The 24,205-nt window shown below is 45.0% G+C and overlaps 46 non-coding genes across 46 annotated transcripts; all 46 read left to right on the top strand.

Annotated features, from left to right (window-relative positions):
* Window positions 1–308: 308 nt before the first annotated feature.
* On the top strand, window positions 309–381 carry TRNAV-AAC (transfer RNA valine (anticodon AAC)). The gene has a single exon. It is a non-coding gene; the product is annotated as a tRNA-Val (tRNA).
* A 141-nt stretch (window positions 382–522) lies between these two features.
* On the top strand, window positions 523–595 carry TRNAV-CAC (transfer RNA valine (anticodon CAC)). Its single transcript has one exon. It is a non-coding gene; the product is annotated as a tRNA-Val (tRNA).
* Window positions 596–1,273: 678 nt separating this feature from the next.
* On the top strand, window positions 1,274–1,346 carry TRNAV-UAC (transfer RNA valine (anticodon UAC)). The gene has a single exon. It is a non-coding gene; the product is annotated as a tRNA-Val (tRNA).
* A 311-nt stretch (window positions 1,347–1,657) lies between these two features.
* On the top strand, window positions 1,658–1,730 carry TRNAV-AAC (transfer RNA valine (anticodon AAC)). The gene has a single exon. It is a non-coding gene; the product is annotated as a tRNA-Val (tRNA).
* A 141-nt stretch (window positions 1,731–1,871) lies between these two features.
* Window positions 1,872–1,944, top strand: TRNAV-CAC (transfer RNA valine (anticodon CAC)). Its single transcript has one exon. It is a non-coding gene; the product is annotated as a tRNA-Val (tRNA).
* A 678-nt stretch (window positions 1,945–2,622) lies between these two features.
* TRNAV-UAC (transfer RNA valine (anticodon UAC)) lies at window positions 2,623–2,695 on the top strand. Its single transcript has one exon. It is a non-coding gene; the product is annotated as a tRNA-Val (tRNA).
* A 311-nt stretch (window positions 2,696–3,006) lies between these two features.
* On the top strand, window positions 3,007–3,079 carry TRNAV-AAC (transfer RNA valine (anticodon AAC)). The gene has a single exon. It is a non-coding gene; the product is annotated as a tRNA-Val (tRNA).
* A 141-nt stretch (window positions 3,080–3,220) lies between these two features.
* TRNAV-CAC (transfer RNA valine (anticodon CAC)) lies at window positions 3,221–3,293 on the top strand. Its single transcript has one exon. It is a non-coding gene; the product is annotated as a tRNA-Val (tRNA).
* Window positions 3,294–3,971: 678 nt separating this feature from the next.
* Window positions 3,972–4,044, top strand: TRNAV-UAC (transfer RNA valine (anticodon UAC)). Its single transcript has one exon. It is a non-coding gene; the product is annotated as a tRNA-Val (tRNA).
* Window positions 4,045–4,355: 311 nt separating this feature from the next.
* On the top strand, window positions 4,356–4,428 carry TRNAV-AAC (transfer RNA valine (anticodon AAC)). The gene has a single exon. It is a non-coding gene; the product is annotated as a tRNA-Val (tRNA).
* A 141-nt stretch (window positions 4,429–4,569) lies between these two features.
* On the top strand, window positions 4,570–4,642 carry TRNAV-CAC (transfer RNA valine (anticodon CAC)). The gene has a single exon. It is a non-coding gene; the product is annotated as a tRNA-Val (tRNA).
* Window positions 4,643–5,320: 678 nt separating this feature from the next.
* On the top strand, window positions 5,321–5,393 carry TRNAV-UAC (transfer RNA valine (anticodon UAC)). Its single transcript has one exon. It is a non-coding gene; the product is annotated as a tRNA-Val (tRNA).
* Window positions 5,394–5,704: 311 nt separating this feature from the next.
* Window positions 5,705–5,777, top strand: TRNAV-AAC (transfer RNA valine (anticodon AAC)). Its single transcript has one exon. It is a non-coding gene; the product is annotated as a tRNA-Val (tRNA).
* Window positions 5,778–5,918: 141 nt separating this feature from the next.
* TRNAV-CAC (transfer RNA valine (anticodon CAC)) lies at window positions 5,919–5,991 on the top strand. Its single transcript has one exon. It is a non-coding gene; the product is annotated as a tRNA-Val (tRNA).
* A 678-nt stretch (window positions 5,992–6,669) lies between these two features.
* On the top strand, window positions 6,670–6,742 carry TRNAV-UAC (transfer RNA valine (anticodon UAC)). The gene has a single exon. It is a non-coding gene; the product is annotated as a tRNA-Val (tRNA).
* Window positions 6,743–7,053: 311 nt separating this feature from the next.
* Window positions 7,054–7,126, top strand: TRNAV-AAC (transfer RNA valine (anticodon AAC)). The gene has a single exon. It is a non-coding gene; the product is annotated as a tRNA-Val (tRNA).
* Window positions 7,127–7,267: 141 nt separating this feature from the next.
* On the top strand, window positions 7,268–7,340 carry TRNAV-CAC (transfer RNA valine (anticodon CAC)). Its single transcript has one exon. It is a non-coding gene; the product is annotated as a tRNA-Val (tRNA).
* Window positions 7,341–8,017: 677 nt separating this feature from the next.
* TRNAV-UAC (transfer RNA valine (anticodon UAC)) lies at window positions 8,018–8,090 on the top strand. The gene has a single exon. It is a non-coding gene; the product is annotated as a tRNA-Val (tRNA).
* A 311-nt stretch (window positions 8,091–8,401) lies between these two features.
* TRNAV-AAC (transfer RNA valine (anticodon AAC)) lies at window positions 8,402–8,474 on the top strand. The gene has a single exon. It is a non-coding gene; the product is annotated as a tRNA-Val (tRNA).
* Window positions 8,475–8,615: 141 nt separating this feature from the next.
* TRNAV-CAC (transfer RNA valine (anticodon CAC)) lies at window positions 8,616–8,688 on the top strand. The gene has a single exon. It is a non-coding gene; the product is annotated as a tRNA-Val (tRNA).
* Window positions 8,689–9,366: 678 nt separating this feature from the next.
* TRNAV-UAC (transfer RNA valine (anticodon UAC)) lies at window positions 9,367–9,439 on the top strand. Its single transcript has one exon. It is a non-coding gene; the product is annotated as a tRNA-Val (tRNA).
* A 311-nt stretch (window positions 9,440–9,750) lies between these two features.
* Window positions 9,751–9,823, top strand: TRNAV-AAC (transfer RNA valine (anticodon AAC)). Its single transcript has one exon. It is a non-coding gene; the product is annotated as a tRNA-Val (tRNA).
* Window positions 9,824–9,964: 141 nt separating this feature from the next.
* Window positions 9,965–10,037, top strand: TRNAV-CAC (transfer RNA valine (anticodon CAC)). The gene has a single exon. It is a non-coding gene; the product is annotated as a tRNA-Val (tRNA).
* Window positions 10,038–10,715: 678 nt separating this feature from the next.
* TRNAV-UAC (transfer RNA valine (anticodon UAC)) lies at window positions 10,716–10,788 on the top strand. Its single transcript has one exon. It is a non-coding gene; the product is annotated as a tRNA-Val (tRNA).
* A 311-nt stretch (window positions 10,789–11,099) lies between these two features.
* TRNAV-AAC (transfer RNA valine (anticodon AAC)) lies at window positions 11,100–11,172 on the top strand. Its single transcript has one exon. It is a non-coding gene; the product is annotated as a tRNA-Val (tRNA).
* Window positions 11,173–12,064: 892 nt separating this feature from the next.
* On the top strand, window positions 12,065–12,137 carry TRNAV-UAC (transfer RNA valine (anticodon UAC)). Its single transcript has one exon. It is a non-coding gene; the product is annotated as a tRNA-Val (tRNA).
* Window positions 12,138–12,448: 311 nt separating this feature from the next.
* TRNAV-AAC (transfer RNA valine (anticodon AAC)) lies at window positions 12,449–12,521 on the top strand. The gene has a single exon. It is a non-coding gene; the product is annotated as a tRNA-Val (tRNA).
* An 892-nt stretch (window positions 12,522–13,413) lies between these two features.
* On the top strand, window positions 13,414–13,486 carry TRNAV-UAC (transfer RNA valine (anticodon UAC)). Its single transcript has one exon. It is a non-coding gene; the product is annotated as a tRNA-Val (tRNA).
* A 311-nt stretch (window positions 13,487–13,797) lies between these two features.
* Window positions 13,798–13,870, top strand: TRNAV-AAC (transfer RNA valine (anticodon AAC)). Its single transcript has one exon. It is a non-coding gene; the product is annotated as a tRNA-Val (tRNA).
* Window positions 13,871–14,011: 141 nt separating this feature from the next.
* TRNAV-CAC (transfer RNA valine (anticodon CAC)) lies at window positions 14,012–14,084 on the top strand. The gene has a single exon. It is a non-coding gene; the product is annotated as a tRNA-Val (tRNA).
* Window positions 14,085–14,762: 678 nt separating this feature from the next.
* TRNAV-UAC (transfer RNA valine (anticodon UAC)) lies at window positions 14,763–14,835 on the top strand. The gene has a single exon. It is a non-coding gene; the product is annotated as a tRNA-Val (tRNA).
* A 311-nt stretch (window positions 14,836–15,146) lies between these two features.
* Window positions 15,147–15,219, top strand: TRNAV-AAC (transfer RNA valine (anticodon AAC)). The gene has a single exon. It is a non-coding gene; the product is annotated as a tRNA-Val (tRNA).
* Window positions 15,220–16,111: 892 nt separating this feature from the next.
* TRNAV-UAC (transfer RNA valine (anticodon UAC)) lies at window positions 16,112–16,184 on the top strand. Its single transcript has one exon. It is a non-coding gene; the product is annotated as a tRNA-Val (tRNA).
* Window positions 16,185–16,495: 311 nt separating this feature from the next.
* Window positions 16,496–16,568, top strand: TRNAV-AAC (transfer RNA valine (anticodon AAC)). The gene has a single exon. It is a non-coding gene; the product is annotated as a tRNA-Val (tRNA).
* Window positions 16,569–16,709: 141 nt separating this feature from the next.
* TRNAV-CAC (transfer RNA valine (anticodon CAC)) lies at window positions 16,710–16,782 on the top strand. The gene has a single exon. It is a non-coding gene; the product is annotated as a tRNA-Val (tRNA).
* A 678-nt stretch (window positions 16,783–17,460) lies between these two features.
* Window positions 17,461–17,533, top strand: TRNAV-UAC (transfer RNA valine (anticodon UAC)). Its single transcript has one exon. It is a non-coding gene; the product is annotated as a tRNA-Val (tRNA).
* A 311-nt stretch (window positions 17,534–17,844) lies between these two features.
* TRNAV-AAC (transfer RNA valine (anticodon AAC)) lies at window positions 17,845–17,917 on the top strand. The gene has a single exon. It is a non-coding gene; the product is annotated as a tRNA-Val (tRNA).
* Window positions 17,918–18,058: 141 nt separating this feature from the next.
* On the top strand, window positions 18,059–18,131 carry TRNAV-CAC (transfer RNA valine (anticodon CAC)). Its single transcript has one exon. It is a non-coding gene; the product is annotated as a tRNA-Val (tRNA).
* Window positions 18,132–19,193: 1,062 nt separating this feature from the next.
* Window positions 19,194–19,266, top strand: TRNAV-AAC (transfer RNA valine (anticodon AAC)). Its single transcript has one exon. It is a non-coding gene; the product is annotated as a tRNA-Val (tRNA).
* An 892-nt stretch (window positions 19,267–20,158) lies between these two features.
* On the top strand, window positions 20,159–20,231 carry TRNAV-UAC (transfer RNA valine (anticodon UAC)). Its single transcript has one exon. It is a non-coding gene; the product is annotated as a tRNA-Val (tRNA).
* Window positions 20,232–20,542: 311 nt separating this feature from the next.
* TRNAV-AAC (transfer RNA valine (anticodon AAC)) lies at window positions 20,543–20,615 on the top strand. The gene has a single exon. It is a non-coding gene; the product is annotated as a tRNA-Val (tRNA).
* Window positions 20,616–21,507: 892 nt separating this feature from the next.
* Window positions 21,508–21,580, top strand: TRNAV-UAC (transfer RNA valine (anticodon UAC)). The gene has a single exon. It is a non-coding gene; the product is annotated as a tRNA-Val (tRNA).
* A 311-nt stretch (window positions 21,581–21,891) lies between these two features.
* On the top strand, window positions 21,892–21,964 carry TRNAV-AAC (transfer RNA valine (anticodon AAC)). The gene has a single exon. It is a non-coding gene; the product is annotated as a tRNA-Val (tRNA).
* Window positions 21,965–22,856: 892 nt separating this feature from the next.
* TRNAV-UAC (transfer RNA valine (anticodon UAC)) lies at window positions 22,857–22,929 on the top strand. Its single transcript has one exon. It is a non-coding gene; the product is annotated as a tRNA-Val (tRNA).
* Window positions 22,930–23,240: 311 nt separating this feature from the next.
* Window positions 23,241–23,313, top strand: TRNAV-AAC (transfer RNA valine (anticodon AAC)). The gene has a single exon. It is a non-coding gene; the product is annotated as a tRNA-Val (tRNA).
* Window positions 23,314–23,454: 141 nt separating this feature from the next.
* On the top strand, window positions 23,455–23,527 carry TRNAV-CAC (transfer RNA valine (anticodon CAC)). The gene has a single exon. It is a non-coding gene; the product is annotated as a tRNA-Val (tRNA).
* The last annotated feature ends 678 nt before the right edge of the window (window positions 23,528–24,205 follow it).

Here is a 24,205-nt window from a genome sequence, read left to right as displayed (position 1 = left end):
ATGCTTTTTGTTCCATAAAGTGGTCTATTCCCCTCCTTTCTAAAGAAGATTTTTGGCCTCCAATGCTAGCTGCACCTTGACAAAACTCACATTAGTCTGCCTACTCCTCTTGATCCAGTTGTCTCCAAGCAAAAGAGCTGGAGTTAGTCCAAAGTAGCGTGTTAGCTTGATCAGGACAGATGTGGATCCTAGTTGTTGCGTGTGGTTAAAATGAGCTGCGTGTGGTTAAAATGAGCTGCACGTGGTTAAAACAAGCTTTGCTTGGGTAAAATGAGCCGCTTGTGGGTACACCCTGAGAAGTGTAGGTTGTTTCTGTAGTGTAGTGGTTATCACGTTCGCCTAACATGCGAAAGGTCCCCAGTTTGAAACTGGGCAGAAACATGGCTTTTTCTCTGGTCTTCTTTCCTTTTCACGCAGGCTCCACTTACGCATGCATGAGTCTTTACCTGTCTGGCTTAATGATATTCATGAAAAGCTCTACTTTTCCTCTTTCGGGGCTACAGGACAAGCAAGAAGTGTCTGGTTTCTGTAGTGTAGTGGTTATCACGTTCGCCTCACGCGTGAGAGGTCCCCGGTTCGAAACCGGGCAGAAACAGTGTCTACCTTTAACTTTTTGCCATCCAAAGCACTCCTCCTTCCCTTGCTCCATACGCTTGCAAGCTGGCCCTTAATGTGACTGGCCAGTGTCTTTTCTTCACTCACTTTCTCAGGCAACTGCTAATAGCCTCTTTCAGACTGCCTCTCAGCCATCCCTACATGCATATCCATCTAAGAGAGATCTAAAACTCAAATTGCAAAACACCAAGCTTTGTCTCTTTTCCTTCTCACTAGATACTGCACTATCTAGAAGTAGAACTGTCCTACCACCTGCTTTGTAAGTTTATATTGCCTGGAATTTGCCTTTGACTCCAACCTCCCTTGTCTTCTTCCTATCCAGCCCTTCTCCAAGTACTGCCACTTTGGTTGCCGTCGCATCATCTGCAAAGTTCAGGCTTTCCCAGTAGTTAAGACTTATGATATTTTGCTGCATGCCATGGTTGTCTTTCCCCTCCCCACCTTTCTATTCCCGAATGCCTTTTTTTTTACTCAAGCATACTCTATTGACCTAAGCCCAACATTTTAGATGTTGTTACCTCTCATAGCTACTTTATTGCTCCCTTTCTCATGTGGAAGGTTCTTTTGAGTATTAGTTCCCAATATGCCAGTTGTCTATGTTCCTATGCGAGCACTGCTTTCTTCTTGGTAGCAAAATTGCAATCAGTTTCCACCAGAGGTTTCTGTAGTGTAGTGGTTATCACGTTTGCTTTACACGCAAAAGGTCCCAGGCTCGAAACTGGGCAGAAACAGCGATGCTTTTTGTTCCATAAAGTGGTCTATTCCCCTCCTTTCTAAAGAAGATTTTTGGCCTCCAATGCTAGCTGCACCTTGACAAAACTCACATTAGTCTGCCTACTCCTCTTGATCCAGTTGTCTCCAAGCAAAAGAGCTGGAGTTAGTCCAAAGTAGCGTGTTAGCTTGATCAGGACAGATGTGGATCCTAGTTGTTGCGTGTGGTTAAAATGAGCTGCATGTGGTTAAAATGAGCTGCACGTGGTTAAAACAAGCTTTGCTTGGGTAAAATGAGCCGCTTGTGGGTACACCCTGAGAAGTGTAGGTTGTTTCTGTAGAGTAGTGGTTATCACGTTCGCCTAACATGCGAAAGGTCCCCAGTTCGAAACTGGGCAGAAACATGGCTTTTTCTCTGGTCTTCTTTCCTTTTCACGCAGGCTCCACTTACGCATGCATGAGTCTTTACCTGTCTGGCTTAATGATATTCATGAAAAGCTCTACTTTTCCTCTTTCGGGGCTCCAGGACAAGCAAGAAGTGTCTGGTTTCTGTAGTGTAGTGGTTATCACGTTCGCCTCACACGCGAAAGGTCCCCGGTTTGAAACCGGGCAGAAACAGTGTCTACCTTTAACTTTTTGCCATCCAAAGCACTCCTCCTTCCCTTGCTCCATACTCTTGCAAGCTGGCCCTCAATGTGACTGGCCAGTGTCTTTTCTTCACTCACTTTCTCAGGCAACTGCTAATAGCCTCTTTCAGACTGCCTCTCAGCCATCCCTACATGCATATCCATCTAAGAGAGATCTAAAACTCAACTTGCAAAACACCAAGCTTTGTCTCTTTTCCTTCTCCCTAGATACTGCACTATCTAGAAGTAGAACTGTCCTACCACCTGCTTTGTAAGTTTATATTGCCTGGAGTTTGCCTTTGACTCCAACCTCCCTTGTCTTCTTCCTATCCAGCCCTTCTCCAAGTACTGACACTTTGGTTGCCGTTGCATCATCTGCAAAGTTCAGGCTTTCCCAGTAGTTAAGACTTATGATATTTTGCTGCATGCCATGGTTGTCTTTCCCCTCCCCACCTTTCTATTCCCGAATGCCTTTTTTTTTACTCAAGCATACTCTATTGACCTAAGCCCAACATTTTAGATGTTGTTACCTCTCATAGCTACTTTATTGCTCCCTTTCTCATGTGGAAGGTTCTTTTGAGTATTAGTTCCCAATATGCCAGTTGTCTATGTTCCTATGCGAGCACTGCTTTCTTCTTGGTAGCAAAATTGCAATCAGTTTCCACCGGAGGTTTCTGTAGTGTAGTGGTTATCACGTTTCCTTTACACGCAAAAGGTCCCCAGCTCGAAACTGGGCAGAAACAGCGATGCTTTTTGTTCCATAAAGTAGTCTATTCCCCTCCTTTCTAAAGAAGATTTTTGGCCTCCAATGCTAGCTGCACCTTGACAAAACTCACATTAGTCTGCCTACTCCTCTTGATCCAGTTGTCTCCAAGCAAAAGAGCTGGAGTTAGTCCAAAGTAGCGTGTTAGCTTGATCAGGACAGATGTGGATCCTAGTTGTTGCGTGTAGTTAAAATGAGCTGCGTGTGGTTAAAATGAGCTGCACGTGGTTAAAACAAGCTTTGCTTGGGTAAAATGAGCCGCTTGTGGGTACACCCTGAGAAGTGTAGGTGGTTTCTGTAGTGTAGTGGTTATCACGTTCGCCTAACACGCGAAAGGTCCCCAGTTCGAAACTGGGCAGAAACATGGCTTTTTCTCTGGTCTTCTTTCCTTTTCACGCAGGCTCCACTTACGCATGCATGAGTCTTTACCTGTCTGGCTTAATCATATTCATGAAAAGCTCTACTTTTCCTCTTTCGGGGCTCCAGGACAAGCAAGAAGTGTCTGGTTTCTGTAGTGTAGTGGTTATCACGTTCGCCTCACACGCGAAAGGTCCCCGGTTCGAAACCGGGCAGAAACAGTGTCTACCTTTAACTTTTTGCCATCCAAAGCACTCCTCCTTCCCTTGCTCCATACGCTTGCAAGCTGGCCCTCAATGTGACTGGCCAGTGTCTTTTCTTCACTCACTTTCTCAGGCAACTGCTAATAGCCTCTTTCAGACTGCCTCTCAGCCATCCCTACATGCATATCCATCTAAGAGAGATCTAAAACTCAACTTGCAAAACACCAAGCTTTGTCTCTTTTCCTTCTCCCTAGATACTGCACTATCTAGAAGTAGAACTGTCCTACCACCTGCTTTGTAAGTTTATATTGCCTGGAATTTGCCTTTGACTCCAACCTCCCTTGTCTTCTTCCTATCCAGCCCTTCTCCAAGTACTGCCACTTTGGTTGCCGTTGCATCATCTGCAAAGTTCAGGCTTTCCCAGTAGTTAAGACTTATGATATTTTGCTGCATGCCATGGTTGTCTTTCCCCTCCCCACCTTTCTATTCCCGAATGCCTTTTTTTTTACTCAAGCATACTCTATTGACCTAAGCCCAACATTTTAGATGTTGTTACCTCTCATAGCTACTTTATTGCTCCCTTTCTCATGTGGAAGGTTCTTTTGAGTATTAGTTCCCAATATGCCAGTTGTCTATGTTCCTATGCGAGCACTGCTTTCTTCTTGGTAGCAAAATTGCAATCAGTTTCCACCGGAGGTTTCTGTAGTGTAGTGGTTATCACGTTTCCTTTACACGCAAAAGGTCCCCAGCTCGAAACTGGGCAGAAACAGCGATGCTTTTTGTTCCATAAAGTAGTCTATTCCCCTCCTTTCTAAAGAAGATTTTTGGCCTCCAATGCTAGCTGCACCTTGACAAAACTCACATTAGTCTGCCTACTCCTCTTGATCCAGTTGTCTCCAAGCAAAAGAGCTGGAGTTAGTCCAAAGTAGCGTGTTAGCTTGATCAGGACAGATGTGGATCCTAGTTGTTGCGTGTAGTTAAAATGAGCTGCGTGTGGTTAAAATGAGCTGCACGTGGTTAAAACAAGCTTTGCTTGGGTAAAATGAGCCGCTTGTGGGTACACCCTGAGAAGTGTAGGTGGTTTCTGTAGTGTAGTGGTTATCACGTTCGCCTAACACGCGAAAGGTCCCCAGTTCGAAACTGGGCAGAAACATGGCTTTTTCTCTGGTCTTCTTTCCTTTTCACGCAGGCTCCACTTACGCATGCATGAGTCTTTACCTGTCTGGCTTAATCATATTCATGAAAAGCTCTACTTTTCCTCTTTCGGGGCTCCAGGACAAGCAAGAAGTGTCTGGTTTCTGTAGTGTAGTGGTTATCACGTTCGCCTCACACGCGAAAGGTCCCCGGTTCGAAACCGGGCAGAAACAGTGTCTACCTTTAACTTTTTGCCATCCAAAGCACTCCTCCTTCCCTTGCTCCATACGCTTGCAAGCTGGCCCTCAATGTGACTGGCCAGTGTCTTTTCTTCACTCACTTTCTCAGGCAACTGCTAATAGCCTCTTTCAGACTGCCTCTCAGCCATCCCTACATGCATATCCATCTAAGAGAGATCTAAAACTCAACTTGCAAAACACCAAGCTTTGTCTCTTTTCCTTCTCCCTAGATACTGCACTATCTAGAAGTAGAACTGTCCTACCACCTGCTTTGTAAGTTTATATTGCCTGGAATTTGCCTTTGACTCCAACCTCCCTTGTCTTCTTCCTATCCAGCCCTTCTCCAAGTACTGCCACTTTGGTTGCCGTTGCATCATCTGCAAAGTTCAGGCTTTCCCAGTAGTTAAGACTTATGATATTTTGCTGCATGCCATGGTTGTCTTTCCCCTCCCCACCTTTCTATTCCCGAATGCCTTTTTTTTTACTCAAGCATACTCTATTGACCTAAGCCCAACATTTTAGATGTTGTTACCTCTCATAGCTACTTTATTGCTCCCTTTCTCATGTGGAAGGTTCTTTTGAGTATTAGTTCCCAATATGCCAGTTGTCTATGTGCCTATGCGAGCACTGCTTTCTTCTTGGTAGCAAAATTGCAATCAGTTTCCACCGGAGGTTTCTGTAGTGTAGTGGTTATCACGTTTCCTTTACACGCAAAAGGTCCCCAGCTCGAAACTGGGCAGAAACAGCGATGCTTTTTGTTCCATAAAGTAGTCTATTCCCCTCCTTTCTAAAGAAGATTTTTGGCCTCCAATGCTAGCTGCACCTTGACAAAACTCACATTAGTCTGCCTACTCCTCTTGATCCAGTTGTCTCCAAGCAAAAGAGCTGGAGTTAGTCCAAAGTAGCGTGTTAGCTTGATCAGGACAGATGTGGATCCTAGTTGTTGCGTGTAGTTAAAATGAGCTGCGTGTGGTTAAAATGAGCTGCACGTGGTTAAAACAAGCTTTGCTTGGGTAAAATGAGCCGCTTGTGGGTACACCCTGAGAAGTGTAGGTGGTTTCTGTAGTGTAGTGGTTATCACGTTCGCCTAACACGCGAAAGGTCCCCAGTTCGAAACTGGGCAGAAACATGGCTTTTTCTCTGGTCTTCTTTCCTTTTCACGCAGGCTCCACTTACGCATGCATGAGTCTTTACCTGTCTGGCTTAATCATATTCATGAAAAGCTCTACTTTTCCTCTTTCGGGGCTCCAGGACAAGCAAGAAGTGTCTGGTTTCTGTAGTGTAGGGGTTATCACGTTCGCCTCACACGCGAAAGGTCCCCGGTTCGAAACCGGGCAGAAACAGTGTCTATCTTTACCTTTTTGCCATCCAAAGCACTCCTCCTTCCCTTGCTCCATACGCTTGCAAGCTGGCCCTCAATGTGACTGGCCAGTGTCTTTTCTTCACTCACTTTCTCAGGCAACTGCTAATAGCCTCTTTCAGACTGCCTCTCAGCCATCCCTACATGCATATCCATCTAAGAGAGATCTAAAACTCAACTTGCAAAACACCAAGCTTTGTCTCTTTTCCTTCTCCCTAGATACTGCACTATCTAGAAGTAGAACTGTCCTACCACCTGCTTTGTAAGTTTATATTGCCTGGAATTTGCCTTTGACTCCAACCTCCCTTGTCTTCTTCCTATCCAGCCCTTCTCCAAGTACTGCCACTTTGGTTGCCGTCGCATCATCTGCAAAGTTCAGGCTTTCCCAGTAGTTAAGACTTATGATATTTTGCTGCATGCCATGGTTGTCTTTCCCCTCCCCACCTTTCTATTCCCGAATGCCTTTTTTTTTACTCAAGCATACTCTATTGACCTAAGCCCAACATTTTAGATGTTGTTACCTCTCATAGCTACTTTATTGCTCCCTTTCTCATGTGGAAGGTTCTTTTGAGTATTAGTTCCCAATATGCCAGTTGTCTATGTTCCTATGCGAGCACTGCTTTCTTCTTGGTAGCAAAATTGCAATCAGTTTCCACCGGAGGTTTCTGTAGTGTAGTGGTTATCACGTTTCCTTTACACGCAAAAGGTCCCCAGCTCGAAACTGGGCAGAAACAGCGATGCTTTTTGTTCCATAAAGTGGTCTATTCCCCTCCTTTCTAAAGAAGATTTTTGGCCTCCAATGCTAGCTGCACCTTGACAAAACTCACATTAGTCTGCCTACTCCTCTTGATCCAGTTGTCTCCAAGCAAAAGAGCTGGAGTTAGTCCAAAGTAGCGTGTTAGCTTGATCAGGACAGATGTGGATCCTAGTTGTTGCGTGTAGTTAAAATGAGCTGCGTGTGGTTAAAATGAGCTGCACGTGGTTAAAACAAGCTTTGCTTGGGTAAAATGAGCCGCTTGTGGGTACACCCTGAGAAGTGTAGGTGGTTTCTGTAGTGTAGTGGTTATCACATTCGCCTAACACGCGAAAGGTCCCCAGTTCGAAACTGGGCAGAAACATGGCTTTTTCTCTGGTCTTCTTTCCTTTTCACGCAGGCTCCACTTACGCATGCATGAGTCTTTACCTGTCTGGCTTAATCATATTCATGAAAAGCTCTACTTTTCCTCTTTCGGGGCTCCAGGACAAGCAAGAAGTGTCTGGTTTCTGTAGTGTAGTGGTTATCACGTTCGCCTCACACGCGAAAGGTCCCCGGTTCGAAACTGGGCAGAAACAGTGTCTACCTTTAACTTTTGCCATCCAAAGCACTCCTCCTTCCCTTGCTCCATACGCTTGCAAGCTGGCCCTCAATGTGACTGGCCAGTGTCTTTTCTTCACTCACTTTCTCAGGCAACTGCTAATAGCCTCTTTCAGACTGCCTCTCAGCCATCCCTACATGCATATCCATCTAAGAGAGATCTAAAACTCAACTTGCAAAACACCAAGCTTTGTCTCTTTTCCTTCTCCCTAGATACTGCACTATCTAGAAGTAGAACTGTCCTACCACCTGCTTTGTAAGTTTATATTGCCTGGAATTTGCCTTTGACTCCAACCTCCCTTGTCTTCTTCCTATCCAGCCCTTCTCCAAGTACTGCCACTTTGGTTGCCGTCGCATCATCTGCAAAGTTCAGGCATTCCCAGTAGTTAAGACTTATGATATTTTGCTGCATGCCATGGTTGTCTTTCCCCTCCCCACCTTTCTATTCCCGAATGCCTTTTTTTTTACTCAAGCATACTCTATTGACCTAAGCCCAACATTTTAGATGTTGTTACCTCTCATAGCTACTTTATTGCTCCCTTTCTCATGTGGAAGGTTCTTTTGAGTATTAGTTCCCAATATGCCAGTTGTCTATGTTCCTATGCGAGCACTGCTTTCTTCTTGGTAGCAAAATTGCAATCAGTTTCCACCGGAGGTTTCTGTAGTGTAGTGGTTATCACGTTTCCTTTACACGCAAAAGGTCCCCAGCTCGAAACTGGGCAGAAACAGCGATGCTTTTTGTTCCATAAAGTAGTCTATTCCCCTCCTTTCTAAAGAAGATTTTTGGCCTCCAATGCTAGCTGCACCTTGACAAAACTCACATTAGTCTGCCTACTCCTCTTGATCCAGTTGTCTCCAAGCAAAAGAGCTGGAGTTAGTCCAAAGTAGCGTGTTAGCTTGATCAGGACAGATGTGGATCCTAGTTGTTGCGTGTAGTTAAAATGAGCTGCGTGTGGTTAAAATGAGCTGCACGTGGTTAAAACAAGCTTTGCTTGGGTAAAATGAGCCGCTTGTGGGTACACCCTGAGAAGTGTAGGTGGTTTCTGTAGTGTAGTGGTTATCACGTTCGCCTAACACGCGAAAGGTCCCCAGTTCGAAACTGGGCAGAAACATGGCTTTTTCTCTGGTCTTCTTTCCTTTTCACGCAGGCTCCACTTACGCATGCATGAGTCTTTACCTGTCTGGCTTAATCATATTCATGAAAAGCTCTACTTTTCCTCTTTCGGGGCTCCAGGACAAGCAAGAAGTGTCTGGTTTCTGTAGTGTAGTGGTTATCACGTTCGCCTCACACGCGAAAGGTCCCTGGTTCGAAACCGGGCAGAAACAGTGTCTATCTTTAACTTTTTGCCATCCAAAGCACTCCTCCTTCCCTTGCTCCATACGCTTGCAAGCTGGCCCTCAATGTGACTGGCCAGTGTCTTTTCTTCACTCACTTTCTCAGGCAACTGCTAATAGCCTCTTTCAGACTGCCTCTCAGCCATCCCTACATGCATATCCATCTAAGAGAGATCTAAAACTCAACTTGCAAAACACCAAGCTTTGTCTCTTTTCCTTCTCCCTAGATACTGCACTATCTAGAAGTAGAACTGTCCTACCACCTGCTTTGTAAGTTTATATTGCCTGGAATTTGCCTTTGACTCCAACCTCCCTTGTCTTCTTCCTATCCAGCCCTTCTCCAAGTACTGCCACTTTGGTTGCCGTCGCATCATCTGCAAAGTTCAGGCTTTCCCAGTAGTTAAGACTTATGATATTTTGCTGCATGCCATGGTTGTCTTTCCCCTCCCCACCTTTCTATTCCCGAATGCCTTTTTTTTTACTCAAGCATACTCTATTGACCTAAGCCCAACATTTTAGATGTTGTTACCTCTCATAGCTACTTTATTGCTCCCTTTCTCATGTGGAAGGTTCTTTTGAGTATTAGTTCCCAATATGCCAGTTGTCTATGTTCCTATGCGAGCACTGCTTTCTTCTTGGTAGCAAAATTGCAATCAGTTTCCACCGGAGGTTTCTGTAGTGTAGTGGTTATCACGTTTCCTTTACACGCAAAAGGTCCCCAGCTCGAAACTGGGCAGAAACAGCGATGCTTTTTGTTCCATAAAGTGGTCTATTCCCCTCCTTTCTAAAGAAGATTTTTGGCCTCCAATGCTAGCTGCACCTTGACAAAACTCACATTAGTCTGCCTACTCCTCTTGATCCAGTTGTCTCCAAGCAAAAGAGCTGGAGTTAGTCCAAAGTAGCGTGTTAGCTTGATCAGGACAGATGTGGATCCTAGTTGTTGCGTGTAGTTAAAATGAGCTGCGTGTGGTTAAAATGAGCTGCACGTGGTTAAAACAAGCTTTGCTTGGGTAAAATGAGCCGCTTGTGGGTACACCCTGAGAAGTGTAGGTGGTTTCTGTAGTGTAGTGGTTATCACATTTGCCTAACACGCGAAAGGTCCCCAGTTCGAAACTGGGCAGAAACATGGCTTTTTCTCTGGTCTTCTTTCCTTTTCACGCAGGCTCCACTTACGCATGCATGAGTCTTTACCTGTCTGGCTTAATCATATTCATGAAAAGCTCTACTTTTCCTCTTTCGGGGCTCCAGGACAAGCAAGAAGTGTCTGGTTTCTGTAGTGTAGTGGTTATCACATTCGCCTCACACGCGAAAGGTCCCCGGTTCGAAACTGGGCAGAAACAGTGTCTACCTTTAACTTTTGCCATCCAAAGCACTCCTCCTTCCCTTGCTCCATACGCTTGCAAGCTGGCCCTCAATGTGACTGGCCAGTGTCTTTTCTTCACTCACTTTCTCAGGCAACTGCTAATAGCCTCTTTCAGACTGCCTCTCAGCCATCCCTACATGCATATCCATCTAAGAGAGATCTAAAACTCAACTTGCAAAACACCAAGCTTTGTCTCTTTTCCTTCTCCCTAGATACTGCACTATCTAGAAGTAGAACTGTCCTACCACCTGCTTTGTAAGTTTATATTGCCTGGAATTTGCCTTTGACTCCAACCTCCCTTGTCTTCTTCCTATCCAGCCCTTCTCCAAGTACTGCCACTTTGGTTGCCGTCGCATCATCTGCAAAGTTCAGGCATTCCCAGTAGTTAAGACTTATGATATTTTGCTGCATGCCATGGTTGTCTTTCCCCTCCCCACCTTTCTATTCCCGAATGCCTTTTTTTTTTACTCAAGCATACTCTATTGACCTAAGCCCAACATTTTAGATGTTGTTACCTCTCATAGCTACTTTATTGCTCCCTTTCTCATGTGGAAGGTTCTTTTGAGTATTAGTTCCCAATATGCCAGTTGTCTATGTTCCTATGCGAGCACTGCTTTCTTCTTGGTAGCAAAATTGCAATCAGTTTCCACCGGAGGTTTCTGTAGTGTAGTGGTTATCACGTTTCCTTTACACGCAAAAGGTCCCCAGCTCGAAACTGGGCAGAAACAGCGATGCTTTTTGTTCCATAAAGTGGTCTATTCCCCTCCTTTCTAAAGAAGATTTTTGGCCTCCAATGCTAGCTGCACCTTGACAAAACTCACATTAGTCTGCCTACTCCTCTTGATCCAGTTGTCTCCAAGCAAAAGAGCTGGAGTTAGTCCAAAGTAGCGTGTTAGCTTGATCAGGACAGATGTGGATCCTAGTTGTTGCGTGTAGTTAAAATGAGCTGCGTGTGGTTAAAATGAGCTGCACGTGGTTAAAACAAGCTTTGCTTGGGTAAAATGAGCCGCTTGTGGGTACACCCTGAGAAGTGTAGGTGGTTTCTGTAGTGTAGTAGTTATCACGTTCGCCTAACACGCGAAAGGTCCCCAGTTCGAAACTGGGCAGAAACATGGCTTTTTCTCTGGTCTTCTTTCCTTTTCACGCAGGCTCCACTTACGCATGCATGAGTCTTTACCTGTCTGGCTTAATCATATTCATGAAAAGCTCTACTTTTCCTCTTTCGGGGCTCCAGGACAAGCAAGAAGTGTCTGGTTTCTGTAGTGTAGTGGTTATCACGTTCGGCTCACACGCAAAAAGTTCCCGGTTCGAAACCGGACAGAAACAGTGTCTATCTTTAACTTTTTGCCATCCAAAGCACTCCTCCTTCCCTTGCTCCATACGCTTGCAAGCTGGCCCTCAATGTGACTGGCCAGTGTCTTTTCTTCACTCACTTTCTCAGGCAACTGCTAATAGCCTCTTTCAGACTGCCTCTCAGCCATCCCTACATGCATATCCATCTAAGAGAGATCTAAAACTCAACTTGCAAAACACCAAGCTTTGTCTCTTTTCCTTCTCCCTAGATACTGCACTATCTAGAAGTAGAACTGTCCTACCACCTGCTTTGTAAGTTTATATTGCCTGGAATTTGCCTTTGACTCCAACCTCCCTTGTCTTCTTCCTATCCAGCCCTTCTCCAAGTACTGCCACTTTGGTTGCCGTCGCATCATCTGCAAAGTTCAGGCATTCCCAGTAGTTAAGACTTATGATATTTTGCTGCATGCCATGGTTGTCTTTCCCCTCCCCACCTTTCTATTCCCGAATGCCTTTTTTTTTACTCAAGCATACTCTATTGACCTAAGCCCAACATTTTAGATGTTGTTACCTCTCATAGCTACTTTATTGCTCCCTTTCTCATGTGGAAGGTTCTTTTGAGTATTAGTTCCCAATATGCCAGTTGTCTATGTTCCTATGCGAGCACTGCTTTCTTCTTGGTAGCAAAATTGCAATCAGTTTCCACCGGAGGTTTCTGTAGTGTAGTGGTTATCACGTTTCCTTTACACGCAAAAGGTCCCCAGCTCGAAACTGGGCAGAAACAGCGATGCTTTTTGTTCCATAAAGTGGTCTATTCCCCTCCTTTCTAAAGAAGATTTTTGGCCTCCAATGCTAGCTGCACCTTGACAAAACTCACATTAGTCTGCCTACTCCTCTTGATCCAGTTGTCTCCAAGCAAAAGAGCTGGAGTTAGTCCAAAGTAGCGTGTTAGCTTGATCAGGACAGATGTGGATCCTAGTTGTTGCGTGTAGTTAAAATGAGCTGCGTGTGGTTAAAATGAGCTGCACGTGGTTAAAACAAGCTTTGCTTGGGTAAAATGAGCCGCTTGTGGGTACACCCTGAGAAGTGTAGGTGGTTTCTGTAGTGTAGTGGTTATCACGTTCGCCTAACACGTGAAAGGTCCCCAGTTCGAAACTGGGCAGAAACATGGCTTTTTCTCTGGTCTTCTTTCCTTTTCACGCAGGCTCCACTTACGCATGCATGAGTCTTTACCTGTCTGGCTTAATCATATTCATGAAAAGCTCTACTTTTCCTCTTTCGGGGCTCCAGGACAAGCAAGAAGTGTCTGGTTTCTGTAGTGTAGTGGTTATCACGTTCGGCTCACACGCAAAAAGTTCCCGGTTCGAAACCGGACAGAAACAGTGTCTATCTTTAACTTTTTGCCATCCAAAGCACTCCTCCTTCCCTTGCTCCATACGCTTGCAAGCTGGCCCTCAATGTGACTGGCCAGTGTCTTTTCTTCACTCACTTTCTCAGGCAACTGCTAATAGCCTCTTTCAGACTGCCTCTCAGCCATCCCTACATGCATATCCATCTAAGAGAGATCTAAAACTCAACTTGCAAAACACCAAGCTTTGTCTCTTTTCCTTCTCCCTAGATACTGCACTATCTAGAAGTAGAACTGTCCTACCACCTGCTTTGTAAGTTTATATTGCCTGGAATTTGCCTTTGACTCCAACCTCCCTTGTCTTCTTCCTATCCAGCCCTTCTCCAAGTACTGCCACTTTGGTTGCCGTCGCATCATCTGCAAAGTTCAGGCATTCCCAGTAGTTAAGACTTATGATATTTTGCTGCATGCCATGGTTGTCTTTCCCCTCCCCACCTTTCTATTCCCGAATGCCTTTTTTTTTACTCAAGCATACTCTATTGACCTAAGCCCAACATTTTAGATGTTGTTACCTCTCATAGCTACTTTATTGCTCCCTTTCTCATGTGGAAGGTTCTTTTGAGTATTAGTTCCCAATATGCCAGTTGTCTATGTTCCTATGCGAGCACTGCTTTCTTCTTGGTAGCAAAATTGCAATCAGTTTCCACCGGAGGTTTCTGTAGTGTAGTGGTTATCACGTTTGCTTTACACGCAAAAGGTCCCCAGCTCGAAACTGGGCAGAAACAGCGATGCTTTTTGTTCCATAAAGTGGTCTATTCCCCTCCTTTCTAAAGAAGATTTTTGGCCTCCAATGCTAGCTGCACCTTGACAAAACTCACATTAGTCTGCCTACTCCTCTTGATCCAGTTGTCTCCAAGCAAAAGAGCTGGAGTTAGTCCAAAGTAGCGTGTTAGCTTGATCAGGACAGATGTGGATCCTAGTTGTTGCGTGTGGTTAAAATGAGCTGCGTGTGGTTAAAATGAGCTGCACGTGGTTAAAACAAGCTTTGCTTGGGTAAAATGAGCCGCTTGTGGGTACACCCTGAGAAGTGTAGGTGGTTTCTGTAGTGTAGTGGTTATCACGTTCGCCTAACACGTGAAAGGTTCCCAGTTCGAAACTGGGCAGAAACATGGCTTTTTCTCTGGTCTTCTTTCCTTTTCACGCAGGCTCCACTTACGCATGCATGAGTCTTTACCTGTCTGGCTTAATCATATTCATGAAAAGCTCTACTTTTCCTCTTTCGGGGCTCCAGGACAAGCAAGAAGTGTCTGGTTTCTGTAGTGTAGTGGTTATCACGTTCGCCTCACACGCGAAAGGTCCCCGGTTCGAAACCGGGCAGAAACAGTGTCTACCTTTAACTTTTTGCCATCCAAAGCACTCCTCCTTCCCTTGCTCCATACGCTTGCAAGCTGGCCCTCAATGTGACTGGCCAGTGTCTTTTCTTCACTCACTTTCTCAGGCAACTGCTAATAGCCTCTTTCAGACTGCCTCTCAGCCATCCCTACATGCATATCCATCTAAGAGAGATCTAAAACTCAACTTGCAAAACACCAAGCTTTGTCTCTTTTCCTTCTCCCTAGATACTGCACTATCTAGAAGTAGAACTGTCCTACCACCTGCTTTGTAAGTTTATATTGCCTGGAATTTGCCTTTGACTCCAACCTCCCTTGTCTTCTTCCTATCCAGCCCTTCTCCAAGTACTGCCACTTTGGTTGCCGTTGCATCATCTGCAAAGTTCAGGCTTTCCCAGTAGTTAAGACTTATGATATTTTGCTGCATGCCATGGTTGTCTTTCCCCTCCCCACCTTTCTATTCCCGAATGCCTTTTTTTTTACTCAAGCATACTCTATTGACCTAAGCCCAACATTTTAGATGTTGTTACCTCTCATAGCTACTTTATTGCTCCCTTTCTCATGTGGAAGGTTCTTTTGAGTATTAGTTCCCAATATGCCAGTTGTCTATGTTCCTATGCGAGCACTGCTTTCTTCTTGGTAGCAAAATTGCAATCAGTTTCCACCGGAGGTTTCTGTAGTGTAGTGGTTATCACGTTTCCTTTACACGCAAAAGGTCCCCAGCTCGAAACTGGGCAGAAACAGCGATGCTTTTTGTTCCATAAAGTGGTCTATTCCCCTCCTTTCTAAAGAAGATTTTTGGCCTCCAATGCTAGCTGCACCTTGACAAAACTCACATTAGTCTGCCTACTCCTCTTGATCCAGTTGTCTCCAAGCAAAAGAGCTGGAGTTAGTCCAAAGTAGCGTGTTAGCTTGATCAGGACAGATGTGGATCCTAGTTGTTGCGTGTAGTTAAAATAAGCTGCGTGTGGTTAAAATAAGCTGCACGTGGTTAAAACAAGCTTTGCTTGGGTAAAATGAGCCGCTTGTGGGTACACCCTGAGAAGTGTAGGTGGTTTCTGTAGTGTAGTGGTTATCACATTCGCCTAACACGCGAAAGGTCCCCAGTTCGAAACTGGGCAGAAACATGGCTTTTTCTCTGGTCTTCTTTCCTTTTCACGCAGGCTCCACTTACGCATGCATGAGTCTTTACCTGTCTGGCTTAATCATATTCATGAAAAGCTCTACTTTTCCTCTTTCGGGGCTCCAGGACAAGCAAGAAGTGTCTGGTTTCTGTAGTGTAGTGGTTATCACGTTCGGCTCACACGCAAAAAGTTCCCGGTTCGAAACCGGACAGAAACAGTGTCTATCTTTAACTTTTTGCCATCCAAAGCACTCCTCCTTCCCTTGCTCCATACGCTTGCAAGCTGGCCCTCAATGTGACTGGCCAGTGTCTTTTCTTCACTCACTTTCTCAGGCAACTGCTAATAGCCTCTTTCAGACTGCCTCTCAGCCATCCCTACATGCATATCCATCTAAGAGAGATCTAAAACTCAACTTGCAAAACACCAAGCTTTGTCTCTTTTCCTTCTCCCTAGATACTGCACTATCTAGAAGTAGAACTGTCCTACCACCTGCTTTGTAAGTTTATATTGCCTGGAATTTGCCTTTGACTCCAACCTCCCTTGTCTTCTTCCTATCCAGCCCTTCTCCAAGTACTGCCACTTTGGTTGCCGTCGCATCATCTGCAAAGTTCAGGCATTCCCAGTAGTTAAGACTTATGATATTTTGCTGCATGCCATGGTTGTCTTTCCCCTCCCCACCTTTCTATTCCCGAATGCCTTTTTTTTTACTCAAGCATACTCTATTGACCTAAGCCCAACATTTTAGATGTTGTTACCTCTCATAGCTACTTTATTGCTCCCTTTCTCATGTGGAAGGTTCTTTTGAGTATTAGTTCCCAATATGCCAGTTGTCTATGTTCCTATGCGAGCACTGCTTTCTTCTTGGTAGCAAAATTGCAATCAGTTTCCACCGGAGGTTTCTGTAGTGTAGTGGTTATCACGTTTGCTTTACACGCAAAAGGTCCCCAGCTCGAAACTGGGCAGAAACAGCGATGCTTTTTGTTCCATAAAGTGGTCTATTCCCCTCCTTTCTAAAGAAGATTTTTGGCCTCCAATGCTAGCTGCACCTTGACAAAACTCACATTAGTCTGCCTACTCCTCTTGATCCAGTTGTCTCCAAGCAAAAGAGCTGGAGTTAGTCCAAAGTAGCGTGTTAGCTTGATCAGGACAGATGTGGATCCTAGTTGTTGCGTGTGGTTAAAATGAGCTGCGTGTGGTTAAAATGAGCTGCACGTGGTTAAAACAAGCTTTGCTTGGGTAAAATGAGCCGCTTGTGGGTACACCCTGAGAAGTGTAGGTGGTTTCTGTAGTGTAGTGGTTATCACGTTCGCCTAACACGTGAAAGGTTCCCAGTTCGAAACTGGGCAGAAACATGGCTTTTTCTCTGGTCTTCTTTCCTTTTCACGCAGGCTCCACTTACGCATGCATGAGTCTTTACCTGTCTGGCTTAATCATATTCATGAAAAGCTCTACTTTTCCTCTTTCGGGGCTCCAGGACAAGCAAGAAGTGTCTGGTTTCTGTAGTGTAGTGGTTATCACGTTCGCCTCACACGCGAAAGGTCCCCGGTTCGAAACCGGGCAGAAACAGTGTCTACCTTTAACTTTTTGCCATCCAAAGCACTCCTCCTTCCCTTGCTCCATACGCTTGCAAGCTGGCCCTCAATGTGACTGGCCAGTGTCTTTTCTTCACTCACTTTCTCAGGCAACTGCTAATAGCCTCTTTCAGACTGCCTCTCAGCCATCCCTACATGCATATCCATCTAAGAGAGATCTAAAACTCAACTTGCAAAACACCAAGCTTTGTCTCTTTTCCTTCTCCCTAGATACTGCACTATCTAGAAGTAGAACTGTCCTACCACCTGCTTTGTAAGTTTATATTGCCTGGAATTTGCCTTTGACTCCAACCTCCCTTGTCTTCTTCCTATCCAGCCCTTCTCCAAGTACTGCCACTTTGGTTGCCGTTGCATCATCTGCAAAGTTCAGGCTTTCCCAGTAGTTAAGACTTATGATATTTTGCTGCATGCCATGGTTGTCTTTCCCCTCCCCACCTTTCTATTCCCGAATGCCTTTTTTTTTACTCAAGCATACTCTATTGACCTAAGCCCAACATTTTAGATGTTGTTACCTCTCATAGCTACTTTATTGCTCCCTTTCTCATGTGGAAGGTTCTTTTGAGTATTAGTTCCCAATATGCCAGTTGTCTATGTTCCTATGCGAGCACTGCTTTCTTCTTGGTAGCAAAATTGCAATCAGTTTCCACCGGAGGTTTCTGTAGTGTAGTGGTTATCACGTTTCCTTTACACGCAAAAGGTCCCCAGCTCGAAACTGGGCAGAAACAGCGATGCTTTTTGTTCCATAAAGTGGTCTATTCCCCTCCTTTCTAAAGAAGATTTTTGGCCTCCAATGCTAGCTGCACCTTGACAAAACTCACATTAGTCTGCCTACTCCTCTTGATCCAGTTGTCTCCAAGCAAAAGAGCTGGAGTTAGTCCAAAGTAGCGTGTTAGCTTGATCAGGACAGATGTGGATCCTAGTTGTTGCGTGTAGTTAAAATAAGCTGCGTGTGGTTAAAATAAGCTGCACGTGGTTAAAACAAGCTTTGCTTGGGTAAAATGAGCCGCTTGTGGGTACACCCTGAGAAGTGTAGGTGGTTTCTGTAGTGTAGTGGTTATCACATTCGCCTAACACGCGAAAGGTCCCCAGTTCGAAACTGGGCAGAAACATGGCTTTTTCTCTGGTCTTCTTTCCTTTTCACGCAGGCTCCACTTACGCATGCATGAGTCTTTACCTGTCTGGCTTAATCATATTCATGAAAAGCTCTACTTTTCCTCTTTCCGGGCTCCAGGACAAGCAAGAAGTGTCTGGTTTCTGTAGTGTAGTGGTTATCACGTTCGCCTCACACGCGAAAGGTCCCCGGTTCGAAACCGGGCAGAAACAGTGTCTATCTTTAACTTTTTGCCATCCAAAGCACTCCTCCTTCCCTTGCTCCATACGCTTGCAAGCTGGCCCTCAATGTGACTGGCCAGTGTCTTTTCTTCACTCACTTTCTCAGGCAACTGCTAATAGCCTCTTTCAGACTGCCTCTCAGCCATCCCTACATGCATATCCATCTAAGAGAGATCTAAAACTCAACTTGCAAAACACCAAGCTTTGTCTCTTTTCCTTCTCCCTAGATACTGCACTATCTAGAAGTAGAACTGTCCTACCACCTGCTTTGTAAGTTTATATTGCCTGGAATTTGCCTTTGACTCCAACCTCCCTTGTCTTCTTCCTATCCAGCCCTTCTCCAAGTACTGCCACTTTGGTTGCCGTTGCATCATCTGCAAAGTTCAGGCTTTCCCAGTAGTTAAGACTTATGATATTTTGCTGCATGCCATGGTTGTCTTTCCCCTCCCCACCTTTCTATTCCCGAATGCCTTTTTTTTTACTCAAGCATACTCTATTGACCTAAGCCCAACATTTTAGATGTTGTTACCTCTCATAGCTACTTTATTGCTCCCTTTCTCATGTGGAAGGTTCTTTTGAGTATTAGTTCCCAATATGCCAGTTGTCTATGTTCCTATGCGAGCACTGCTTTCTTCTTGGTAGCAAAATTGCAATCAGTTTCCACCGGAGGTTTCTGTAGTGTAGTGGTTATCACGTTTCCTTTACACGCAAAAGGTCCCCAGCTTGAAACTGGGCAGAAACAGCGATGCTTTTTGTTCCATAAAGTGGTCTATTCCCCTCCTTTCTAAAGAAGATTTTTGGCCTCCAATGCTAGCTGCACCTTGACAAAACTCACATTAGTCTGCCTACTCCTCTTGATCCAGTTGTCTCCAAGCAAAAGAGCTGGAGTTAGTCCAAAGTAGCGTGTTAGCTTGATCAGGACAGATGTGGATCCTAGTTGTTGCGTGTAGTTAAAATGAGCTGCGTGTGGTTAAAATGAGCTGCACGTGGTTAAAACAAGCTTTGCTTGGGTAAAATGAGCCGCTTGTGGGTACACCCTGAGAAGTGTAGGTGGTTTCTGTAGTGTAGTGGTTATCACGTTCGCCTAACACGTGAAAGGTCCCCAGTTCGAAACTGGGCAGAAACATGGCTTTTACTCTGGTCTTCTTTCCTTTTCACGCAGGCTCCACTTACGCATGCATGAGTCTTTACCTGTCTGGCTTAATCATATTCATGAAAAGCTCTACTTTTCCTCTTTCGGGGCTCCAGGACAAGCAAGAAGTGTCTGGTTTCTGTAGTGTAGTGGTTATCACGTTCGGCTCACACGCAAAAAGTTCCCGGTTCGAAACCGGACAGAAACAGTGTCTATCTTTATCTTTTTGCCATCCAAAGCACTCCTCCTTCCCTTGCTCCATACGCTTGCAAGCTGGCCCTCAATGTGACTGGCCAGTGTCTTTTCTTCACTCACTTTCTCAGGCAACTGCTAATAGCCTCTTTCAGACTGCCTCTCAGCCATCCCTACATGCATATCCATCTAAGAGAGATCTAAAACTCAACTTGCAAAACACCAAGCTTTGTCTCTTTTCCTTCTCCCTAGATACTGCACTATCTAGAAGTAGAACTGTCCTACCACCTGCTTTGTAAGTTTATATTGCCTGGAATTTGCCTTTGACTCCAACCTCCCTTGTCTTCTTCCTATCCAGCCCTTCTCCAAGTACTGCCACTTTGGTTGCCGTCGCATCATCTGCAAAGTTCAGGCTTTCCCAGTAGTTAAGACTTATGATATTTTGCTGCATGCCATGGTTGTCTTTCCCCTCCCCACCTTTCTATTCCTGAATGCCTTTTTTTTTACTCAAGCATACTCTATTGACCTAAGCCCAACATTTTAGATGTTGTTACCTCTCATAGCTACTTTATTGCTCCCTTTCTCATGTGGAAGGTTCTTTTGAGTATTAGTTCCCAATATGCCAGTTGTCTATGTTCCTATGCGAGCACTGCTTTCTTCTTGGTAGCAAAATTGCAATCAGTTTCCACCGGAGGTTTCTGTAGTGTAGTGGTTATCACGTTTCCTTTACACGCAAAAGGTCCCCAGCTCGAAACTGGGCAGAAACAGCGATGCTTTTTGTTCCATAAAGTGGTCTATTCCCCTCCTTTCTAAAGAAGATTTTTGGCCTCCAATGCTAGCTGCACCTTGACAAAACTCACATTAGTCTGCCTACTCCTCTTGATCCAGTTGTCTCCAAGCAAAAGAGCTGGAGTTAGTCCAAAGTAGCGTGTTAGCTTGATCAGGACAGATGTGGATCCTAGTTGTTGCGTGTAGTTAAAATGAGCTGCGTGTGGTTAAAATGAGCTGCACGTGGTTAAAACAAGCTTTGCTTGGGTAAAATGAGCCGCTTGTGGGTACACCCTGAGAAGTGTAGGTGGTTTCTGTAGTGTAGTGGTTATCACGTTCGCCTAACACGTGAAAGGTCCCCAGTTCGAAACTGGGCAGAAACATGGCTTTTTCTCTGGTCTTCTTTCCTTTTCACGCAGGCTCCACTTACGCATGCATGAGTCTTTACCTGTCTGGCTTAATCATATTCATGAAAAGCTCTACTTTTCCTCTTTCGGGGCTCCAGGACAAGCAAGAAGTGTCTGGTTTCTGTAGTGTAGTGGTTATCACGTTCGGCTCACACGCAAAAAGTTCCCGGTTCGAAACCGGACAGAAACAGTGTCTATCTTTAACTTTTTGCCATCCAAAGCACTCCTCCTTCCCTTGCTCCATACGCTTGCAAGCTGGCCCTCAATGTGACTGGCCAGTGTCTTTTCTTCACTCACTTTCTCAGGCAACTGCTAATAGCCTCTTTCAGACTGCCTCTCAGCCATCCCTACATGCATATCCATCTAAGAGAGATCTAAAACTCAACTTGCAAAACACCAAGCTTTGTCTCTTTTCCTTCTCCCTAGATACTGCACTATCTAGAAGTAGAACTGTCCTACCACCTGCTTTGTAAGTTTATATTGCCTGGAATTTGCCTTTGACTCCAACCTCCCTTGTCTTCTTCCTATCCAGCCCTTCTCCAAGTACTGCCACTTTGGTTGCCGTCGCATCATCTGCAAAGTTCAGGCATTCCCAGTAGTTAAGACTTATGATATTTTGCTGCATGCCATGGTTGTCTTTCCCCTCCCCACCTTTCTATTCCCGAATGCCTTTTTTTTTACTCAAGCATACTCTATTGACCTAAGCCCAACATTTTAGATGTTGTTACCTCTCATAGCTACTTTATTGCTCCCTTTCTCATGTGGAAGGTTCTTTTGAGTATTAGTTCCCAATATGCCAGTTGTCTATGTTCCTATGCGAGCACTGCTTTCTTCTTGGTAGCAAAATTGCAATCAGTTTCCACCGGAGGTTTCTGTAGTGTAGTGGTTATCACGTTTCCTTTACACGCAAAAGGTCCCCAGCTCGAAACTGGGCAGAAACAGCGATGCTTTTTGTTCCATAAAGTGGTCTATTCCCCTCCTTTCTAAAGAAGATTTTTGGCCTCCAATGCTAGCTGCACCTTGACAAAACTCACATTAGTCTGCCTACTCCTCTTGATCCAGTTGTCTCCAAGCAAAAGAGCTGGAGTTAGTCCAAAGTAGCGTGTTAGCTTGATCAGGACAGATGTGGATCCTAGTTGTTGCGTGTAGTTAAAATGAGCTGCGTGTGGTTAAAATGAGCTGCACGTGGTTAAAACAAGCTTTGCTTGGGTAAAATGAGCCGCTTGTGGGTACACCCTGAGAAGTGTAGGTGGTTTCTGTAGTGTAGTGGTTATCACGTTCGCCTAACACGTGAAAGGTCCCCAGTTCGAAACTGGGCAGAAACATGGCTTTTTCTCTGGTCTTCTTTCCTTTTCACGCAGGCTCCACTTACGCATGCATGAGTCTTTACCTGTCTGGCTTAATCATATTCATGAAAAGCTCTACTTTTCCTCTTTCGGGGCTCCAGGACAAGCAAGAAGTGTCTGGTTTCTGTAGTGTAGTGGTTATCACGTTCGGCTCACACGCAAAAAGTTCCCGGTTCGAAACCGGACAGAAATAGTGTCTATCTTTAACTTTTTGCCATCCAAAGCACTCCTCCTTCCCTTGCTCCATACGCTTGCAAGCTGGCCCTCAATGTGACTGGCCAGTGTCTTTTCTTCACTCACTTTCTCAGGCAACTGCTAATAGCCTCTTTCAGACTGCCTCTCAGCCATCCCTACATGCATATCCATCTAAGAGAGATCTAAAACTCAACTTGCAAAACACCAAGCTTTGTCTCTTTTCCTTCTCCCTAGATACTGCACTATCTAGAAGTAGAACTGTCCTACCACCTGCTTTGTAAGTTTATATTGCCTGGAATTTGCCTTTGACTCCAACCTCCCTTGTCTTCTTCCTATCCAGCCCTTCTCCAAGTACTGCCACTTTGGTTGCCGTCGCATCATCTGCAAAGTTCAGGCATTCCCAGTAGTTAAGACTTATGATATTTTGCTGCATGCCATGGTTGTCTTTCCCTTCCCCACCTTTCTATTCCCGAATGCCTTTTTTTTTACTCAAGCATACTCTATTGACCTAAGCCCAACATTTTAGATGTTGTTACCTCTCATAGCTACTTTATTGCTCCCTTTCTCATGTGGAAGGTTCTTTTGAGTATTAGTTCCCAATATGCCAGTTGTCTATGTTCCTATGCGAGCACTGCTTTCTTCTTGGTAGCAAAATTGCAATCAGTTTCCACCGGAGGTTTCTGTAGTGTAGTGGTTATCACGTTTGCTTTACACGCAAAAGGTCCCCAGCTCGAAACTGGGCAGAAACAGCGATGCTTTTTGTTCCATAAAGTGGTCTATTCCCCTCCTTTCTAAAGAAGATTTTTGGCCTCCAATGCTAGCTGCACCTTGACAAAACTCACATTAGTCTGCCTACTCCTCTTGATCCAGTTGTCTCCAAGCAAAAGAGCTGGAGTTAGTCCAAAGTAGCGTGTTAGCTTGATCAGGACAGATGTGGATCCTAGTTGTTGCGTGTGGTTAAAATGAGCTGCGTGTGGTTAAAATGAGCTGCACGTGGTTAAAACAAGCTTTGCTTGGGTAAAATGAGCCGCTTGTGGGTACACCCTGAGAAGTGTAGGTGGTTTCTGTAGTGTAGTGGTTATCACGTTCGCCTAACACGTGAAAGGTCCCCAGTTCGAAACTGGGCAGAAACATGGCTTTTTCTCTGGTCTTCTTTCCTTTTCACACAGGCTCCACTTACGCATGCATGAGTCTTTACCTGTCTGGCTTAATCATATTCATGAAAAGCTCTACTTTTCCTCTTTCGGGGCTCCAGGACAAGCAAGAAGTGTCTGGTTTCTGTAGTGTAGTGGTTATCACGTTCGCCTCACACGCGAAAGGTCCCCGGTTCGAAACCGGGCAGAAACAGTGTCTACCTTTAACTTTTTGCCATCCAAAGCACTCCTCCTTCCCTTGCTCCATACGCTTGCAAGCTGGCCCTCAATGTGACTGGCCAGTGTCTTTTCTTCACTCACTTTCTCAGGCAACTGCTAATAGCCTCTTTCAGACTGCCTCTCAGCCATCCCTACATGCATATCCATCTAAGAGAGATCTAAAACTCAACTTGCAAAACACCAAGCTTTGTCTCTTTTCCTTCTCCCTAGATACTGCACTATCTAGAAGTAGAACTGTCCTACCACCTGCTTTGTAAGTTTATATTGCCTGGAATTTGCCTTTGACTCCAACCTCCCTTGTCTTCTTCCTATCCAGCCCTTCTCCAAGTACTGCCACTTTGGTTGCCGTTGCATCATCTGCAAAGTTCAGGCTTTCCCAGTAGTTAAGACTTATGATATTTTGCTGCATGCCATGGTTGTCTTTCCCCTCCCCACCTTTCTATTCCCGAATGCCTTTTTTTTTACTCAAGCATACTCTATTGACCTAAGCCCAACATTTTAGATGTTGTTACCTCTCATAGCTACTTTATTGCTCCCTTTCTCATGTGGAAGGTTCTTTTGAGTATTAGTTCCCAATATGCCAGTTGTCTATGTTCCTATGCGAGCACTGCTTTCTTCTTGGTAGCAAAATTGCAATCAGTTTCCACCGGAG

Source organism: Hyperolius riggenbachi, chromosome 4 (assembly GCF_040937935.1).
Source record: "Hyperolius riggenbachi isolate aHypRig1 chromosome 4, aHypRig1.pri, whole genome shotgun sequence".
Lineage (NCBI taxonomy): Eukaryota > Metazoa > Chordata > Amphibia > Anura > Hyperoliidae > Hyperolius > Hyperolius riggenbachi.
The sequence above is the reverse complement of the archived record's forward strand: the minus strand, read 5'-3'. Positions and strand labels throughout refer to the sequence as shown.